This window comes from Arachis ipaensis, chromosome B6 (genome assembly GCF_059453495.1).
Source record: "Arachis ipaensis isolate K30076 ecotype BB chromosome B6, ASM5945349v1, whole genome shotgun sequence".
NCBI classification, from domain to species: domain Eukaryota; kingdom Viridiplantae; phylum Streptophyta; class Magnoliopsida; order Fabales; family Fabaceae; genus Arachis; species Arachis ipaensis.
In genome coordinates, this window is record NC_142441.1 from 123,823,132 (window position 1) to 123,833,792 (window position 10,661).

The window sequence follows — 10,661 nt, forward strand, 5'->3', positions numbered from 1 at the left end:
CCGCTTGCAGGTTATCAAATGGGAAATTATCAGCTATAGGAGTGGGGTCATCTGTAATGTGCTCAAGGCGACTCAAGTGGTCTGCCACTAAATTCTGGTTACCACTTCTATCCTTAATTTCTAAATCAAATTCTTGTAATAGTAGTATCCAACGTATAAGCCTTGGTTTGGACTCCTTTTTAGCTAATAGATACTTTAGAGCTGCGTGGTCTGAGTACACTACTACCTTCGTACCAAGTAAATAGGCTCTGAATTTATCCAGAGCAAAAACAATAGCAAGAATCTCTTTCTCAGTAGTAGTGTAATTGGACTGAGCGGCATCTAAAGTTTTAGACGCATAAGCAATAACAAAGGGGTCCTTACCTTCACACTGAGCCAGTGCTGCTCCTACTGCATGGTTGGAGGCGTCGCACATTATTTCAAATGGCTGGCTCCAGTCTAGTCCTCTCACAATTGGAGCTTAAGTCAGGGCGGTCTTCAGCTTATCAAACGCTTGTTTGCAATCCTCACTGAACTCGAACTCAATATCCTTCTGCAGTAGTCTGGATAGGGGAAGTGCTACCTTACTGAAGTCCTTAATGAATCTCCTGTAAAAACCTGCATGGCCAAGGAACGAACGGACTTCCCTCACAGAGGAGGGGTAAGGTAAACTAGAAATAACATCCACCTTTGCTGGATCTACAGAAATGCCAGTATTAGACACAACATGTCCTAGTACAATACCTTGTTTTACCATAAAGTGACATTTTTCAAAATTTAATACAACGTTTGTACTGACACATCTATCTAATACTCTAGATAATCCATCTAAGCAAAGGCTAAAGGAATCGCCGTACACACTAAGATCATCCATAAAAACTTCCATACAGTCCTCAATAAGATCAGAGAAAAGACTCATCATGCACCTTTGGAAGGTAGCTGGTGCATTGCACAAGCCAAAGGGCATTCTCTTGTAAGCATAAGTCCCAAAAGGACATGTAAAAGTGGTCTTTTCCTGATCCTCAGGAGCTATATGAATCCGGAAATAACCTGTGTAACCATCTAAAAAACAATAATGTGATTTACCTGGCAGGCGATCCAGCATTTGATCATTGAATGGAAGAGGATAGTGATCCTTACGAGTGGCCTGGTTGAGGCGTCTGTAGTCAATACAGACCCTCCAGGCGTTCTGAACTCTGGTTACCATGAGATCTCCATGCTCATTCTTTATTGTAGTGATTCCAGACTTCTTGGGCACCACTTGTACTGGGCTTACCGATTCACTGTCTGAGATGGGATAGATGATATCTGCCTCCAGTAGTCTGGTCACTTCCTTCTTGACAACTTCTAAGATAATGGGGTTCAGTCTTCTCTGGGGTTGACGGACAGGTCTTGCTCCTTCTTCTAAAAATATTCTATGCTCACAGACTTGAGGGTTGATGCCTACTATGTCTGCCAAACTCCAACCAATTGCCTTCTTGTGCCTCCTCAGCACACTAAGTAACTGCTCTTCCTGTTGAGAAGTGAGTTCCCTTGCAATGATAACTGGAAACTTCTGCTCGCCTTCAAGGTAAGCATATTTGAGGTGTGGAGGAAGGGGTTTTAATTCTAACTTCTGATCATGGTCAGGCTCTGGGTTGTCTGGAGCTGGTGACAATGGTAAAGCACTGTCATTGTCCTCTGAGAATGTCCCCACACTTGGACCTTGTCCTATGTACTTCTCTTTAAATTCCTCCTGGTGAACCTCAGCCACGGTTTCATCTATTTTGTCACACTGGAGGATAGAATGATCCTCTGGAGGATGCTTCATAACTCCATTCAGATTGAAGATTACTACTCGGCCATCTATTTCAAAAGAGTATGTTCCTGAAAAAGCATCTAATTTGAACTTCGAAGTCTTCAGGAATGGTCTTCCGAGTAGGATTGATGATGGCTTCTTTGAGTCATTTTGGGGCATCTCCAGGATATAAAAATCAATGGAAAATGTGAGCCCCTTAATATCCACTAATACATCTTCAGCAACTCCAGCCACTGTAATAATGCTTTTATCTGCTAACACAAAACGAGCTGCCGACCTTTTTAAGGGAGGGAGCCTCAAAATATCATATATAGGCAAAGGCATTATACTCACACATGCTCCTAAATCACACATGCAGTCAGAAAATACTACACCACCAATAGTACAATTAACCATACATGGACCTGGGTCAGTACACTTTTCAGGTAAACCTCCCATTAAAGTAGATATGGAACTACCTAAAGGAATAGTTTCTAATTCATTAATTTTGTCTTTATGTATACATAAATATTTTAGAAACTTTCCATATTTAGGTACCTGTTGAATAACATCAAAAAGAGGAACAGTTACCTCAACCTTTTTGAATATTTCTACCATTTTGGGGTCAGGTTCCAGCTGCTTCCTGGGCTTCCTTGCAAGTTGTGAAAATGGAATGGGAGTGGTGTCTTCTGCAGTGTTTGTGCCCTGTGGTGCTTCCTCCTGTGGTGAACTTCTTCTTTTTCATCTATTTCCTGTATGTCCTCTTCCTCTTCAACATCTTCTATTTCCACTACCTCTTCAGCTGAGGCGTGTTCTGGTGGGTTTGGCTCCTCCTGATACTTCTCCTGTAGTGTGGTTCTGGACCTTAGGGTAATGGCATTAATGCCACCCTTTGGATTGGGTAATGGTTGAGAGGGGATTCCACTGGAGCTCAAAGGCTGGTTATTGGAGTTATTCATTGATCCAATCTGTGAGACAAGAGCTTGCAGGGTAGAGTTCAGACCATTTAGTGTAGCATAAAGGTTATTTTCCATGGTCTGTTGTCTCCGATCAATAGATTGTAGTAAGTCATTTTTAGCAGATGAAGAAGGATAAGTAATTTGAGAGGCCTACTGTTGGGTATTTTGTGGTCATTGGGATTGCCTCAGGTGAGGTGCTCTGTAAGGCTGGTTCTGGTTCTGCTGCCTGTTGTTGTTGTTATTCTACCTCTGATTTCCCTGATTGTCTTTGCCTCCTCTGTTATTGTTGTCCCTCCAATTCTGGTTAGAATTGTCCTGCCATCCATGGCTGTAATTGCCACCTTGATTGTACCCTTGGTTGGGGCGGTCATAGAAGTTATGAGTGGCTGCCACGGTGTTGTCTTCCTGCTGGAGCTGTGGATATTCATCAGTATAATGGATATAATCAACACAGATTCCGCAAACTCTCTCTGGGACTAACTGTTGGCTTTGCTGTGGTGGAGAAAGTTGAGCCTGCTGAACTTGTTGTTGATTCAATTGCATCTGCCTCAACAAGTTGGTCATTTCACAGATACTCTGAGTTAGAGCAACAGTCTCTCTGCTAGTGGATACTTCTGCAACGGCTTTTGAACGACCTTGTTTCTGCCTATGATTCCGAGTAGATTCAGCTAAGTCACTGATCAATTGCCATGCCTTATCAGTGGTCTTGTACTTTTTCATAGACCCATTGCTAGCACTTTGCAATGTGGTCTTATCTTGGGGCCTCATGCCCTGTGTGACGTAACCGAGTAACACTATCTTGTCAATCATATGGTGGGGGCATGCTTCTAGAAGGTTATTGAAATTTTCCCAGTATTCATAGAGAGTCTCAGATTCGTCCTGAACAATCATGGAAATGTCTTTCCTCAGTTTATCAGTAATTTCAGCTGGAAAGAACTTTTCCAAAAATTCTCTTCTAAGTGTATCCCAGTTGGATACAGTTGCTGTGGGTTAAGTGTAGTACCACTCTCTTGCCTTTCCCTCAAGAGAAAATAGGAAAGCTTTCAACAAAATTGAAGTTTCATCTGCACCATCACGCTTGACAGTAGAACAGGCTGCTTGGAAATCTCTCAGGTTCTTGATAGGCTCTTGAGCAGGTAAGCCATGAAACTTGGGCATCAAATTGAGCAGTGCAGTTGATAAACCACTATTTTATGGTTTATCTTGTGCTCAATTGAGTGGTTTTTATCTACTCTTTACCCACTTATTCATACTATTTGCATGGTTTTACATTTGCCTTCCTAATTATGTGCTTTAATTGAAAATATGTTTCTTTGGAATTATATTTGCTAATATTAATCCTCTCTTATTACCATTAGATGCCTTGATATGTGTGTTAAGTGATTTCAGAGATTACAGGGCAGGAATGGCTCAGAGGATGAAAAGGAAGCATGCAAAAGTGGAAGGAATACAAGAAGTTGGAGAAATTGCTAAGCTGTCCAGCCTGACCTCTTTGCACTCAAACGGCTATAACTTTAGCTACAAAGGTCCAAATGACACGGTTCCAGTTGCGTTCGAAAGCTAATGTCTGAGGCTTCGATTTGATATATAATATGTTATAGTTTTCCTGATGCTAGGTGACGCGACCGCGTGGTTCATGTGGCCGCGTCGCAATGTCGGAAATCCAGCGTGGTAAAAATTCGAAACCAGCGAATTCTGGACTGTTTCTGACCCAGTTTGTGGCCCAGAAAATACAGATTAGAGGCTATAAAGTGGGGGACTGTATCGATTCATGGGGAGGCTCTGATATTCACAATTTTAGGAGTAGATGTAGTTTTTAGAGAGAGAGGTTCTCTCCTCTCTCTTAGGATTAGGATTTAGGATTTCTCTTAGTTTTAGAGTGACTCTCAAATCCCAGGTTCAATGTTCTTTAATTTATATTCTCTTCTACTTTTATTCATTCTGCTACTTCAGCTGATTATTAGATGTTGCCAATTTGGTTTATAGATTCCTATGTTTAATTTGATTCAATACAATTCGAAGTATTTCAGTTTATGTTTGTTTTATTCTATTTAAGATTGCTTTTAAATTAATTTAGATATTTTTCCTTTTGGTCTTGGTTAAGAAATCAGTAACTCAGGAGTTATCAAACTCAAACATGATTGATAATTGTTATCTTTGTTAATTAATTTGAACTTCTATAATCCCAATCTTTTCTTAGGAAATAAATAGGATTCGAAGATCAAATCAATTAATCCCTTGACCTTCCTTTATCTTAGTAAAGGTTAACAAAGTGGAATTAAGATTTAATTCTCATCATCATTGATAAGGATAGCTAGGATAGGACCTCTAATTTCTAATACCTTGGCAAGAGTTTATTTTATTATTACTATTTTATTTTATTCTTTTTGTTCAACATACTGCTTCCTTACTTTCAAAACCCCCAATTTACAAACTCATAACCAATAATAAGAACATACCTCCCTGCAATTCCTTGAGAAGACGACCCGAGGTTTAAATACTTGGTTATCAATTTTTAAAGGGGTTTGTTACTTGTGACAACCAAAACGTTTGTATGAAAGGACTTTTGAAGGTTTAGAAACTATACTTGCAACGAGGATTTATCTGCAAATTTCTAGACCACGCAAAAGTTCTCTCATCAAAATGGCACCGTTGCCGGGGAATTGCAAACGTGTGCCTTATTATTGGTTATTGTAAATATTTGCTTTGTGCTTGTTTATTTTTGTTTTTATTTTTGCTTTTTCGTAAATTAAGAGGTTAATAGATTTTATTTTAAAAATTTTTATCTTATCTTATCTTATTTCAAAAATCAAATTTCAAAAATTCAAATTTAAAAATTTTTCAAAATTTAAATTTAAAAATTTTTCAATTTTCAAATTTCAAAAATTCAAATTTCAAAAATTTAAAAATTCAAATTTTAAAATTTAATTTTCAAATTCAAAATTTAAATAATCTTTTAATTTAAATTTATTTTTATTTATTTTTAATTTTTTATTTGCTACTATGAACTCTCACCCCTTTGGCTATGAGTCTGGTTACAATTATGTTGCAGGAAGAAGAAATTGCAATGAGAACAGGCATCAAGGTTGGAACAATCAAAGATGGGAGGAGCCACAAGGATTTGATCAACCCTCATGGCAACAACCACCTCCAATGGACTATCAACAACCACCACCATATGCCTATGAACCATTTCCTCAACACAACATTGAACTACCACACTCACAAGCCAACTACCACCATTCACCTCCATATGACCCTAACCCTCAACCACCATACCAACCACCTTATGAGCCATATGAACCATATATAGAACCACCCCAATTCCAATCCACTCACTCCCAACCACCACCACTTCTCTATGTGTCCTGTCCAAATCCGGCAACTCGAGAAGTAGAGGTTCGCTTAAAAGAAACAGTGGATCGATTTCAGGTAACTGATGAGCGAATAATTTATACGCTTTTTGGCATTGTTTTTAGTATGTTTTTAGTAGAATCTAGTTACTTTTAGGGATGTTTTCATTAGTTTTTATGTTAAATTCACATTTCTGGACTTTAGTACGAGTTTGTGTGTTTTTTTGTGATTTCAGGTATTTTCTGGCTGAAATTGAGGGACTTGAGCAAAAATCAGATTCAGAGGTTGAAGAAGGACTGCTGATGCTATTGGATTATGACCTCCCTGCACTCAAAATAAATTTTCTGGAGCTACAGAACTCAAAATGGCGCGCTTCTAATTGCGTTGGAAAGCAGACATCCAGGGCTTTCCAGCAATACATAATAGTCCATACTTTGGCCGAGTTTAGACGACGCAAAAGGGCGTTGAACGCCAGTTCTACGCTGCAGTCTGGAGTTAAACGCCAGAAACACGTCACAAGCCAGAGTTGAACGCCAGAAATACGTTACAACTTGGCGTTCAACTCCAGAAAGAGCCTCTGCACATGTAACATTCAAGCTCAGCCCAAGCACACACCAAGTGAGCCCCGGAAGTGGATTTATGCGTCAATTACTTACTTCTGTAAACCCTAGTAACTAGTTTAGTATAAATAGGACCTTTTACTATTGTATTAGACATCTTGGGATGTCTGGTTCTTAGATCATGGGGGCTGGCCATTCGGCCATGCCTGAACCTTTTACTTATGTATTTTTAACGGTAGAGTTTCTGCACTCCATAGATTAAGGTGTGGAGCTCTGCTGTTCCTCATGAATTAATGCAAAGTACTACTGTTTTTCTATTCAATTCAACTTATTCCGGTTCTAAGATATTCATTCGTACTTCAACATGAATGTGATGAACATGACAATCATCATCATTTCCTATGAACGCGTGCCTGACAACCACTTCCATTCTACCCTAGATTGAATGAGTATCTCTTGGATCTCTTAATCAGAATCTTCGTGGTGTAAGCTAGATTGATGGCGGCATTCATGAGAATCCGGAAAGTCTAAACCTTGTCTGTGGTATTCTGAGTAGGATTCCGGGATTGAATGACTGTGACGAACTTCAAACTCGCGAGTGCTGGGCGTAGTGACAGACGCAAAAGGAGGGTGAATCCTATTCCAGTATGATCAAGAACCTCAGATGATTAGCCGTGCTGTGACAGAGCATTTGGACCATTTTCACAAGAGGATAGGATGCAGCCATTGACCAAGGTGATGCCTCCAGATGATTAGCCATGTAGTGACAGCGCATTGGACCATTTTCCAGAGAGGATGAAAAGTAGCCATTGACAACGGTGATGTCCTTACATAAAGCCAGCCATAGAAAGGAGTATGATTGATTGGATGAAGACAGCAGGAAAGCAGAGGTTCAGAGGAACGAAAGCATCTCTATACGCTTATCTGAAATTCTCACCAATGATATACATAAGTATTTCTATCTTTATTTTCTGTCTATTTATTATTTTTTTTCGAAAACTCCATAACTATTTTATATCCTCCTGACTAAGATTTACAAGGTGACCATAGCTTTCTTCATACCAACAATCTCCGTGGGATCGACCCTTACTCACGTAAGGTTTTATTACTTGGACGACCCAGTGCACTTGCTGGTTAGTTGTATCGAAGTTGTGAATGAAAAACAATTTATTAAGACGTGCATACAGAGTTTTTGGCGCCGTTACCTGAGATCACAATTTCGTGCACCAAGTTTTTGGCGCCGTTGCCGGGGATTGTTCGAGTTTGGACAACTGACAGTTTATCTTGTTGCTCAGATTGGGTAATTTTCTTCTCATTTTATTTTCAAAAGGTTTTCAAAAAAAAAAATTTTCAAAAAATTTCTTTCAAAAAAAATTCTCATGTGTTTTCGAAAATTATTCTAAATTTTTTTAAGAATGAATTCTAGTGTTTCATGAAGCATGTTGAAGCCTGACTGGCTGTAAAGCCATGTCTAAATTCAATTGGACTGGGGCTTCCAACCCAACATTATCAAGAGCAAGCTAGTTGTTGCTAATCCACATGCTGCTGTTCCTGATCCAAAAGATTTACATGCTAAAGCTTGACAGGCTATTAAGCCATATCTAACCCTCAGATTGGAGCTTTAGACTAAGAGTGCAAGATTCTTGGAATTCATATTAAAAATTTTGGAATCCTTATTTTCTTTTTTCAATTAATTTTCGAAAAAAATACCAAAAAAAATTAGAAAATCATAAAAATCAAAAATATTTTGTGTTTCTTGTTTGAGTCTTGAGTCAGATTTTAAGTTTGGTGTCAATTGCATGTTCATCTTGCATTTTTCAAAAAAAATCATGCATTCATGGTGTTCTTCATGATCTTCAAGTTGTTCTTGGTAAGTCTTCTTGTTTGATCTTGATGTTTTCTTGTTTTGTGCCTTTTCTTATTTTTCATGTGCATTTTTGCATTCATAGTGTCTGAACATGAAAGATTTCTAAGTTTGGTGTCTTGCATGTTTTCTTTGCATATAAAAATTTTCAAAAATATGTTCTTGATGTTCATCATGATCTTCAAAGTGTTCTTGGTGTTCATCTTGACATTCATAGTGTTCTTGCGTTCATCACATGCTTTGATCCAAAATTTTCATGCATTGCATCATTTTTATGTTTTTCTCTCTCATCATTAAAAATTCAAAAATAAAAAAAAATATCTTCCCCTTTTTCTCTCATAAATTTTCGAAAATTTGAGTTGACTTTTTCAAAAAAATTTAAAGTTCAATTGTTTCTTATGAGTCAAATCAAATTTTCAATTTAAAAATCTTATCTTTTCAAAATCTTTTTCAAAAATAAAATCTTTTTCATTTTTCTTATTTATTTTCGAAAATTCTAAAAATATTTTTCAAAAATCTTTTTCTCAATTTTATCTCATAATTTTCGAAAATATCATCACCAATTAATGTTTTGATTCAAAAATTTTAAGTTTGTTACTTACTTGTTAAGAAAGATTCAAACTTTAAGTTCTAGAATCATATTTTGTGATTTCTTGTGAATCAAGTCATTAATTGCGATTTTAAAAATCAAACCTTTTTCAAAAACTAATTTCAATCATATCTTTTCAAAAATATCTTATTATCTTATCTTTTTCAAAATCATATCTTTTTCAAAAATTTGATTTTAAAAATATCTTTTCTAACTTCCTATCTTCTTATCTTTTCAAAATTGATTTTCAAATTTGTTTCAACTAACTAACTAACTTTTTGTTTGTTTCTTATCTTTTTCAAAACTACCTAACTAACTCTCTCTCTCTAATAATTTTGGAAAATATCTTCCCTCTTTTTCAAAAATTCTTTTTAATTAACAAATTGTTTAAAATTTTAATTTTAATTTTCGAAAATCACTAACCATTTTTCAAAAATAATTTTCGAAAATCCTTCTCTCTCATCTCCTTCTGTTTATTTATTCATCTACTAACATCTCTCCCTCACTCACCAAAAATCCGAACCCTCTCTCTTTCTCTGAGTTCAGATTTTCTCTTCTTCTTTTCTTCTACTCACATAAGGGAACCTCTATGCTTAGGCAAAAAGGATCCCTATTATTATTATTATTTTTCTGTTCCTCCTTTTTCATATGAGCAGGAGCAAGGACAAGAATATTCTTGTGGAAGCAGATCCAGAACCCGAAAGGACTCTGAAGAGGAAACTAAGGGAAGCTAAATTACAACAATCCAGCAAGCACCTTTCAAAAATTTTCGAACAGGAAGAGGAGATGGCAGCTAAAAATAATAATAATGCAAAGAGGATGCTTGGTGACTTTACTGCACCTAATTCCAATTTACATGGAAGAAGCATCTCCATCCCCACCATTGGAGCAAACAATTTTGAGCTGAAACCTCAATTAGTTTCTCTGATGCAGCAGAACTGCAAGTTCCATGGACTTCCATCTGAAGATCCTTTTCAGTTCTTAACTGAATTTTTGCAGATCTGTGATACTGTTAAGACTAATGGAGTAGATCCTGAAGTCTACAGGCTCATGCTTTTCCCTTTTGCTGTAAGAGACAGAGCTAGAGTGTGGTTGGACTCTCAACCCAAAGATAGCCTGAACTCTTGGGATAAGCTGTTCACGGCTTTCTTAGCCAAGTTCTTTCCTCCTCAAAAGCTTAGTAAGCTTAGAGTGGATGTTCAAACCTTCAAACAGAAAGAAGGTGAATCCCTCTATGAAGCTTGGGAGAGATACAAAGAACTGACCAAAAAGTGTCCTTCTGACATGCTTTCAGAATGGACCATCCTGGATATATTCTATGATGGTCTGTCTGAATTAGCTAAGATGTCATTGGATACTTCTGCAGGTGGATCCATTCACCTAAAGAAAATGCCTGCAGAAGCTCAAGAACTCATTGACATGGTTGCTAATAACTAGTTCATGTACACTTCTGAGAGGAATCCTGTGAGTAATGGGACGCCTCAGAAGAAGGGAGTTCTTGAAATTGATACTCTGAATGCCATATTGGCTCAGAACAAAATATTGACTCAGCAAGTCAATATGATTTCTCAGAGTCTGA

At 37.5% G+C, this 10,661-nt stretch overlaps 1 non-coding gene across 1 annotated transcript; it reads right to left on the reverse strand.

Moving 5' to 3' along the window:
• Positions 1 to 10,264: 10,264 nt before the first annotated feature.
• LOC148562587 (small nucleolar RNA R71) lies at positions 10,265 to 10,372 on the reverse strand. Its single transcript, XR_015886627.1, has one exon. It is a non-coding gene; the product is annotated as a small nucleolar RNA R71 (small nucleolar RNA).
• Between the last annotated feature and the right edge of the window lie 289 nt (positions 10,373 to 10,661).